This window comes from Acromyrmex echinatior, chromosome 14 (genome assembly GCF_024713525.1).
Source record: "Acromyrmex echinatior isolate Ae372 chromosome 14, ASM2471352v2, whole genome shotgun sequence".
Lineage (NCBI taxonomy): Eukaryota > Metazoa > Arthropoda > Insecta > Hymenoptera > Formicidae > Acromyrmex > Acromyrmex echinatior.
In genome coordinates, this window is record NC_141865.1 from 3226962 (window position 1) to 3238261 (window position 11300).

Sequence of the window (11300 nt, forward strand, 5' to 3'; positions counted from 1 at the left end):
CGAGAAAGAAACAGCGAGAAGAGAGTGAAAGAGAAAGAAGGGAGGGGGGGGGGAAGGAGGATCCTCTTTCCACCGAGATGTTTCTTTGCTCGACCGCGAATTTTGCAAACTCCAAAAGAAACAACGGAGAAAAGCATTCTCGTGTTTATAGCGAGCTTCTCCTGAGAATCGATTGTGCATCTTGAAGCGAGGTGAAAATGGCAAAAGTGAACAAGTTCACTAGATGGTAACCATCGAAATTATATATATAGTAACTTTGCTTTCATTTTTGTAATTTTTACCTTATTTTATTAAGATGTACATAAGACGTAGTTGAATTCCCGAGGATGAATCACGAGGATTTACAAGTTCTATTTTTTTATTCCTCCATTAGAGACTATATACTAAAACTCACTAGAACTTTTTCCCGTCAGATGTCGAACATGTACCATTTGACTTTAATTGTAAGTAACAAAAGTGTACACTGCTAGTTCAATTATATAGAAAGCAGACTTTATTTAATGGCAGACTTCATTTATGGCATCATGTGCGAATTATGCCGCGTATGATACGAGGGAGGAGACATTTCCTCCACGTTCCTTTCCTTTCCTTTCGAGAGAGACTCGAGAGATCGTGCAACTGCGGATCTTTCTCTCTCTCTCTCTCTTCTCTCTCCCTCGCGGGTCGGTGAGAGGCGCATCACTCGCGCAAAGTGGTGGGAGGAGGCGGCGGACTGAACGGTGGTTGCGGAGGCGCGGGCGCGACAAGGCGATAGGAACATAGGAAGTCGTTGTCGAGACGGCGGCAAGGTAACGTCGTGTCTGTCGCTCGGGCGAAGATCGGAGTTCTCGAAAGTTTCGACTGTTACGCGCTGTGCTGGCTGTCTCCTTCTCATTCTATCTCTCTTTTTCTCTCCCTTTCTCTCTCTCTCTCTCTCTCTCTCTCTTTCTTTTTCTCCATCCTTTCCTCCCTTCTTCCTTTTCTCTATCATCCAACGAACTTATTCGGGCGTATGCGACGAAAGCGAGCGATAGGAAAAAAGGAGAAGACGAGGAGAACGCGCCTACAATGTGACACTAAAGTGACGTCGATTGAGGCGAGATCGATCGACGAGAGAGCGAGAGGAGAGCACGAGAGGAAAGAAAGATATAGAGAGGGGAGGGGGGAGAGAGAGAAAGAGAGAGAGAGAGAGAGAGAGAAGGCGGACAGATACCCCGGCACTCGGCAGTGTTCGCCGCCCGGCATAACCTCGCGGATCGACGTGAAGCGAGCACGTGCGCATCGGCCTCCAGGTAAGTGCTTTACGCGATATTGATTGCGCTTACCTTGCAACGTGTCCCGCATTACGACGACGCGATGCTTTACGGCGACGACCATCATATTGCGACGTTGAGAATGTTATCGACGCGCCTATGTCGTCGCGAGCACGGCATATGGAGACAGTATGCCGCTCACAATTATTAATTTGTTCTCGTTGCTTAAGATCTCCAAGGGTTTTCGCACTTAAAACGAGATAAATATATATTCGGACGTTGAAAAGAGAGAAAGCGAGGAGATGCCGAGTGCAAAAAGTGCAGGCAACGCGAACAGTCTTTACTTATTACTATCGTACTGTCGCTGACTGTCGCTTAGTCCACTCCGATTTTTGTATTATTTTTTTTACGCCTAAAATTCCGCGTTTTAATTATAATTATTCTCTTTATATATCTAGAATGCAAAATTTTAAGCCACCGAACTTTATTAACTTTAATCTGTACAAGATTATTTAATTGAGGAAGAATGGGCAAATACTTTTTGTGTATTTAAGTACCTACGTGAATAAACGACATGTCGATTGACGTACTCAATTTATTGTAAAACACTCTTCTTTTCGCGAACTGGCGTCATTTTTTCTTCAGAGGCCTGAATACTTCTCGTAGTAAAGCAAACGCGATCTTATCTTCCGCTTCTTGTTTCGTCGCGTCATTGAAATATTATAGTAGCAGCATAATTGCGAAAACTCGAAGGCTTACGTATTTGTAACGCGAGTAATGAAGGGCATCTGCATTCTAGATTTTTTTCTAGAGGAGTGGGGGGGAGGGGTACGATCAAAAATATTATAATATACAAATAAATGAAAGCAGTGACTAATGAGAGTCAGCGCTAAACGTCGTAAATTGTTATGAAAAAATTAAAATTCAGTAGCTAGAATGATGTCTTCTTTATTTGAACGTTTCAATTCTCTTTAGAGTCTCCTTTTCAGCAATGTAGATACAATGGAATCGAATGGACTCACGTCCATAAAGATCAAGTTACAAAATATAATATTGTAATATTATAATAATAATATCTTTATTGCACAACTTTTTTTATGCATTTATATTCATGCACAAGCTTATTATTTTAAGAATTGGAATATATAAAATCACAAACGTATACACTGTTTAGTATTAAAAGCTTTCTTACTGCGATAGGAAAGGTATATAAGTCGAGAAAGAGAAATTGTCGTCAAGAGAGGAGGGGAGGGGGAGGGGCAAATGCCTCCCCCCTTCTTGACGTCCATGCGATTAATTATCCATTTTATCAAAAAAAGTAACAACTCGTTTTCGCACACCCTTCGCGTCTGTCTTTTCGCATATGTCGTTGTATTCGGCGACGGCACAGAGCGAGAGGCGAGGCTTTCGTACACGCGGCAATTGCTGTGCGGTTGTTCGATAAATAAAACGAGCGAGCGAAGGTCGGACTCTCTCGCAGGCGTCACACGCAAGCGAACGGTCTTTCTCTTTCTGGATCATGGACACACGTTTGTAAAACTGAAAAAGAGGACGACCGTGTAGGATGGTTATACGCAACCTCAGAGACGTACCATTTTAGGCGACTGGCAAAAAGTTCACACCGCGGAGTGCCCGTGAGATCATTTATATATTAAGTAGAATAGTACAAGAGTAAAGATTAAATTGAATAAAAGTAATTCAAATCAAATAATTGATGTGAACGAATCAATTAATTTGAATCGATGTCGAAAACTCAATATCCCTGTAAGGTACCTCGAAAGTTATGATTAATTGGTTCACTAAGTATGGCTTAAGATGGAAGGAGGCGAATGATCTCTAAGGTCAAAGTGGGATGTTTGTTGTGAATCAAGAGACAATTTGGATAGAAAAACTCACAACCAGAAGGAAATTTCAAAACATTACACTGGTGTCTATCTTTTATCATTAGAACAGTGTATTGTATGTTTTATGATGTATCTTTCTTTTATATTATACGACTAAACATTATATATATATATATATATATATATATATATATATATCACAAGTCAGTGCATAATTAAACGGAATTCAGAATCTTATCGCAAAGATAAATATCGCCGGCAGGTAATATTCATTGTTCTATACTAGCACATCCCTGGCTGAGAAAGAAAGATAATGTTTCTTTTGAAATAAACAATAAATCGCCGCATGCGCGTCAGAGATAAGCGCGATTATTTTTTGGTCTATCCGTTAACCGTCATAAGATAGGATAAAGAGTAAAACTTGAGAATCATAGAAAAAGAATTAACTTCTTGAAATTATATAACTTTTAGATAACGAATCATCTGATATCTATCGAGGATTTTTATTTCGTTTTTACCATATCTTTTCCTTTACGTCGCTTAGCGAAATGAACCAAGATGAACATTCTTGTAACGAGATATTAATTTTGCCATTTATTGAGAGTATCTGGAATCTTGCTACGAAAAAAATATCTTTTTGTTTCTGCGCTATAATTCGTCGATCAGTCAAACACGAATGTGATATTAGAGTGTTCGATTAATGATGATGAACAATGGCCGAATATGTAATTACCTACAAGTTTGAAAGGCGAATATGCGTTTACAATTAATGCACTCGCTTTCAGGTTTCCGAGTCTGGCACCAGTGCACCTCATCCCTTTATTTCTTCCTTCTGCTCCTCCTCCTTCTCTGGTCATCCGCTCATTTATGTCTTAATGCGCGGGGTAGAAATGGCCGCCACGCTTGCAAGTAATTAAGCCCGTAATTGCAACAAATAACCTCCACGTGCGTTACATACGCGTACAGGCCGCCTTTGTACAGTCAGTTCGTGAAGGAGATCTGGTGCCGTGAAAACAGCACCAGGTGCTACGCCGCATCTGTGTAAGGCCAAAGAATAAGGACAAAGTACATCGGATCTTCGATGACGTCCTCAGTCGCTTCCGAAATTGAATACTGCGAGCGCACGAATCTCTCGTTGCGGGAGAAATCAGCGAGGCCATAATTGGCGGCGGTTTTTACGCTCGCGAGAATCGAAAAAAAATAGCCTTCGCGTGTGGCTTTCTTTCTTTAGGTATTTATTTATTCGCCTTTTTACATATGGCGTGCGTTTGCCGTGTGTGCAGTCCCTGTATCGCCGCGAGAGCAGCAAATCAGCAGCGGAGATTTACGCGATTTACGAGAAACTCAAGGGCGAAGATCATTTTAATTTTGGATCTCGAATTTGTCTTATACTGAGCTATATTTTCTCGAGTAGAGTCTCAAAACCGCAAAAACCAAAGTCGAGATTTTGCTAGGAGTACCGTTGGCACGAATTTCTCGTCGAGAAATCTGCGAGGCCATAATTGGCGTTGGTTAATTACAGTTGTCATTGAAAAACTAGCCTTCGCGTGTAACTTTCTTTATTTATTTGTAATATGTATATATTTTGATCAAACTGTTCGATTGTTGCTCTTCGACCTTTCCAATTTTATTATGAGACTATTAAAGTTATTGTTCTAATGAACTTTACAGTCTTTTGAAGCTCATTAGCATCGGTATTATTAAATTGCGTGTCAATTTAATTTGCGTAGTACAGCTTTAGTGCGGGATTGTTTTAAGACAGACAAATAATCTACATAGTTTGGTTGAAATCGTAAGATTCGAATAATATTAATATTAGGCACCAACATTCACTTTGACCAAATATAGCGATCTTCGCTTATTTGTCTCGGTCGATTTTTATTTACTATTTTAATAAATATATTCACGGTTATATATATAAAAGAATTTAAAAGTTTTATAATTTTTTTTCTCTATTTCTCTTTAGAATGTTTGAGAGTTTCATTATTTTTCTTCCTTTATCTTTTTATTTCACAATATAGTTATTTTGATACAAGTTTTGATTTTACACATCCAGCGTCGAGATAAATCAGATAATTTGTTCGACGCAATTTTTGTTTTATCGCTACACTGACTGTATTAATATGTACCTTTTGTATTAATATACAATTTGGTAATTTAATTCTAAGAACTCGAGCTTTCTCTTTCATAAGCATCTTCAGTTCTGTTCATCACGTTCAATTTAAATTATTATATAAATAATTGTACTAATGACTTTATTGTTTCAATTTTGCTCCTTTCTCAGGAAAACTGGCATATGGCATCGAAACTGGATTTTAATTTGAAAAGTGACTGTAAATCATACGTCACTGCATGAATCGCAATTTCGTATGTCTAATGGCACCAATGTTTTACGAATTTTTCTAAGGATCTCATATCACGTGGTTCTATCGCGAGATTCGATCTCTCTCTCTCTCTCTCTCTCTCTCTCTCTCTCTCAGTACTCGCATCAATATTATTTCCTTACATGAGTAGTTTTAACTCTTTTTTCTTATATTTTGACTGACCTATAAAAATCAGCGTGAATAATTGATATTCGTCATAAAAATATGTACACACAAATGTCTTAGAAATGTTGCCCATAAGATACGTTCTTATCCAGCCGGTTCTAGTCCAGCACGCCGATACTCCTTTCGTTTGGATTCCAGCGAAGTATACGATACTATCTAGAAATGTTATATTTATTATCTCCAGAAAATTGAAACATTTCGTGTATAGCTGGTTGGTCGACCCGGCTGACTGCAGCCGACAAGAGTCATATGGACTGGGAATTTGCCGGTTCGTGCATGTCTCTCTACCTCTTTCTCTTTCTATCTTTCTCTTTCTGCCGTGGTACTGGCCTCCGTTTTGCCGGTACCATCGGCCTGTGTTGGTGCGTGCTGATGTCAACGCCTGTTGGGTCGCCGTGCCCGACGCCGGTTTTATTTAATCACGCTGCTCTGCCCCGGCTGCCGGCAGGCCTGTTGCTAGGCACCCTCCTCTCTCCTTTCCCTCGCCCCGTACACCCGTCGCGGGGCCTTCCACGTGACGTGCCCCGCCCCTGTCTGTGCTACCCCACCAGAGCCGCCGTGCGGCCTCACCGACGTCCGCTATCTTCTCCTCCTCCTTCTCCTCCTTCTCCTCCTCCTCCTCCTTCTCCTCCTTCTCCTCCTCCTCCTCCTCCCTCGACGTGCTCGTTCACCGTTCCGTCGGCTCTCCTCTCTTTCTCCCGATCGATCGTCTGCGAGTTCTCTCTCTCTCTCTCTCTCTCTCTCATCCTACATACGCGCTTCTCTCTTTTTCCGCCGGTTCACCTTTCTGTCAATGTCCTTCCTTTCTCTTATCTCCCATTTCTCTTATCCTCCTCTCATCTTCTTTCTCCTCCTTTTATCGCCCGTCATAGTCAGCTGCTCCCCTTACGTTTATTCTTCTCAGTAGTTCACGGCACTTTCTTTCTCTTCGTACCTCCGCTCTATCGCAGCTCCTTGTATTTTCTCCCATCCACCACTTAGTTGAAGAGAACTAATCATCGCTTCTTGAACGCTTTCTCGGGGTTCTCCCTCCCTTTGCGCTTGCTCATCAAACTTCGAAAGCCCTCGCGATTTCGGCGAGGCACTTACGGAGATCCGCCGAATTTTTCTGCCTCTCTGTGCTGCGCTACAAGCGGCTCGGTTTCGCGACAAGGCTGCGGCGATTCGGACAAAGAGTAACGCTGTGCCGACGAGGAGTTATTTTCGATGTATCCGGCTCTCAAAGCCTGTCCTGTTCGCACGCGCGCGCACGCGTGCGTGCGTGCGTGCGTGCGTGAGTGTGCCTCACTTTGGAATAGTATGCGAGAAGTGCGAAACGAGAACCGAGGTCGTCTGTGTTTCCGCCGTACCAGACATGCGGGCCCACGTCGCCCAATTTGAACAGATAAACAGGTACGTTCGGCAATGGACATGTTTGATTAGACTTTCACGCGCTTAGTTTCGCCTCGTGGCGACAACGTTCGAAGACGTCGACGTGCCGGAAAATTCGCGAGAGAAGACCGAGGAAGTGTCGTTTCTATTCGTTGCTTTAATGTAGATATATCTCGTTAATTTGAATAGAGATCGCATTGCGGAATTATTCGCGAGGTGCTTTTAGTCACCGCTACATTTGTATTACAAGAGAATTAATGTAAATTCTTTCACGTCAAAGTAATTTCAAATTAAAATAGTTAACGTTTTTGCAACTTTAAATATGCAATTATATTCTTGATTCGATGAGTTAAAGATGAAAATTTAACTGATTTATTTATATGCTGTTTACTGATAATACAGGAAAGTCACTGATAAACAATTACTTTTTTTTGAACAATATTTCTTAAACAAGAGCTAAAAATAAAACTTTAGAAATATATAAATACAAATTAGAAAATGTCTTCTATGTCAAATAATATAGCAGTTTTTATAATACTATTTGCAATTTTGCAAAATTAATTTTTTCATAAGATAAGCAGATATCATAACGTTTGATAAAATAGGCCTCAAAACTGACACAGTAAGTAATAAGATATTCCTATTCTTTTTCTTTCACAAAAGTCATCTGTAGAAAATATCTACAACGGAACATATATAAAATTTTCTAGAAATTTTTCATTTTGATATGAAAAACATTTTTTATTTATTCATATGCATTATATATTTATGCCATTCTACAATACGCAAATAATATATAACGCAACAGTTTCATTTTTTGAGAATTTTCCTATAAGTACACGATATTGCTTTCAGTTCCCATAAGGCTATTTGACACTATAACGCATCATTATAATATAAAAATTAGTTTATAGACTGTCTTATCGACAAGTATGTTGCTTTACCCCGATTTTGTGTAAATAAGAAAGAAAGAAAAAGATATATTATAATAAAACTAATTTAAGAAACTACACACATGTAAAATTACGATGTAATATTATGAATAATTAAAACCATTATTATTTAAAGTATAGATTTGCAAAAAAATTCGCAAGAATTTTATTTTCATATTTGTAGAATTCATTTTTAGCCAATTTTGTATAGAAACAAGCCACAAATGTATGAATTATGAGTTTTTACTTTCTTAATAATTATCTAAATAGATCAGTATTAATAAAATGCAAGTTTTCCGAGAAATATTTCCTTTATATCGATAAATAAGGAAATTCCTAGATTTTCCTAAACTCTAATCTATGTAATTTTGAAAAAGAAGTAGGTGACATATTTATTTGTGAAATTTTATCAAATTGTGCAGATAATTGAGGTTTAATCCTATACTTAGAGAAAAAGTGATAGAGCAATTAAAATAAAGATAATATTGAAAGTAAATACTATGTAAGTTTTATATTTAGAATTAATGTATGTAGTTATGAATAAACTAATATGCATATACAAGGTGAATCAGAATCGTTGAACTAGTTTTTTATCCTATGAGAAAATTATCGATTCCATATCTAATTAATGAATTATAACATGTGCAGTCAATTATTTTCTCATAGGATAAAAAGCTGATTCAACGATTTTGATTCACCCTGTATATGGTTGAATAAATTATTTTATAATTATTGCAACTATATAAAAAGCTATGTACATTAATTCTATATACATAAAACTTGTATAGTTGTTATTTTTATAGTTATTACCATTATGTCTTTTTTTTTAACGTAAAATCTCATTAGTCTGTAAAACAATGAAAATTCTACTATAAACATTTACATTCTTAAATTTTTCTTTATTTTAACATTTATTTTGCATTTTGCAATTCAACACATTTCAATTTTGATTCTAGAATTATATTTAATGTGTAGAATTCCTCTGAAATATATTTGTCGAAAAATATACATTTTTGCTGGAGTTATGTGTGGCAATATCCTCTGCTAAATTTGAGAGAGATGGCTGCTTGCTTAATACATTTTGATACAAATGTAGCAAATAAATTCACATATTAGGTGTTGGAATTAATTCGTAGCGTTTTACAAGTGATGGGAAGTACTTTCATTAATGTATTTTTTAATGCTCATGTGAAATAAATAACATTCTTTCATTAAAAAACGCTACGAATTAATTCCAACACCTAATATTTTCAGTGCTAATAAATAATTTAACTTTTTTAATTACATATTCTTTTGTCACGATAATCTCATAACCTTAAAAAGATCAAATTATTTATTAACACTGAAAATGTATAAATCGATTTGCATTCATTTGCATCAATTGTCGTAATCGTCGATACAACACTACACCCGTACTCAGCCCGAGGGCTACTAGTCGGTATTCATCTGTGCCAGCGATTACGGCAATTAGTGTAATTGAATCGATTTAAATATTTTCAGTGATAATAATTTAATTCTTTTAAGGGTATAAAGTTATGTAAGGGTATAAAGTTAGGTAACAAAGAATATGTTGTAAATTAAGAGGGTTTAATTATTAATTATATTTTATTATTAACACCAAAAATATGTGAATTTGCTACGTTTGTATCAAGATATGTTAAGCAATTGGAAAGCATTGGAAAGCACCTTGTATATAATTCGCACATACGGAAGTGTAATTTTATCTACAATTCCTGAGGTTTAAGGGACGACAGGAGTGACAAGCTAACTCATTTACGCCTCATTTGTGGTGAAGCTACGTATCTATCAGACTTTACTATATATTTCTTGTATGACTATATGTGTCTTGTAGAAGAAATATTTTGCCATGAAACTCGTTTTGGGTTTTACATACTATTATTTTTTTACATTGTATCTGATGCCGTCATCAGAATTTGTGTAGTACGTTAGGATTTTTAGTAAACTTGAATAAAGTGAGCCAAAGATCAATTTGATCAATGACATTATGTTTAGCGTGAAAAAATTGGGATATTATCTATTTGCACTTTGAAGAGAAAAAAAGTGATTTTTTTGTCGAACAGTGTATTATTCTAATAGCTCACAAAATGTTTTCAGATCCGTATCCAATTAAATTTTTAGATTTTTTTAGCAAACTCGTTCTTTCTGCATAGGACGCCCTGCGTATTACTGATCATGCGATCAGTATTTTGCCTGAATCGGCGAAATGGTGTCGTTGATGATATTAGTAATACGCACCTGCACAGTTATAATGTCTGTCTCTGTTTATCGCGAGTCATTTTTCTAAGAATGCACTGCAGCTCGAATGAAATTTCTGATTTTTTTTCCTTATGCCGCCAGATCGTTATCATCGCGCGATCCGATCTCAATTAGTAAGCTTTATAATATAACTGAACGAGCCTTCCTTATACTAAACTATTGAAAACTGCAGCCCGAAGAAAAGAAAGACAAACAATATTGGTCTTTCTGACTTTAGTCTTTTCTACTTGTGATAGTAAAATAGCATTAGCCAATTAGCGAATCTCTGACAAAGAACAACTCAGACACTACCAACTTTGCATTAGAGTGTCCTTATTTTAGAAATTGAGACACCCCTACTCTTTGATGGTCGCTCCAGTATGTTATAGAGCTCACTGATCTCGAATTTAAAATGTATAAGAGATCCATCATATAAGATACTTTGCATTCAAAATGTAAACTTTTCTTTAGAAAGATTTAATTCCTATTTATAATATATTTTTAGACTCATTTGAATATATTGATTCTATTGTTTATTAATGAGAATTTAATCCTTTTAGAGGGCGGATGGGTATATTTTTTCTTTAAATAAAATTTATTATAATTCATTGTATTTTTTGCCTTAAAATACGACATTGTTTCAGAGCTATTAGTGATTTCCACTACATGATATTATCAATTTAAAAATAATGGATCAATCTTTTAAAGATTTGTTGTAAAAGATTTTTGAGATCACTGAATTAAAATTTGACACCAAAAATTTGAAATACAAAATGGTAGATTCAATATGATTTGACAATTGTAAAAATAAATTTTCATGAACCTAAGATGTTTTTGACGTCAAAAAGTAAATAATTAAAAAAAATATATAAAATTTTCAGAATCAAATAAGTATTGTATACACAAACGGTAAAGTGCGAATAAGGCTTATTAGTATTATATGTAGATGAGGTGTAAGTTTTCAGTTGCGAGGATATATGTAGTCACTGGTAGCTACTTAATGTTAATTTTAGTATTATTAGAAATCCGACAATACGAGTATTAACGATAAAAACATCTAGAAAGCTATTTACAGTAGCAAGGATACTTTTCGTAGAGATATTTGACAATACTTTT

General features: G+C 36.6%; 1 protein-coding gene and 1 long non-coding RNA gene across 3 annotated transcripts in view; one reads left to right on the top strand and one right to left on the bottom strand.

Moving 5' to 3' along the window:
* The window catches only part of LOC105146704 (uncharacterized), a 54072-nt gene that overhangs the window by 18420 nt on the left and 24352 nt on the right, over positions 1 to 11300 (bottom strand). The gene's annotated exons all lie outside the window — the stretch shown is intronic.
* Positions 102 to 456, top strand: LOC147907343 (uncharacterized). The gene is made up of 2 exons (XR_015547327.1): positions 102 to 226; positions 296 to 456. It is a non-coding gene; the product is annotated as an uncharacterized LOC147907343 (long non-coding RNA).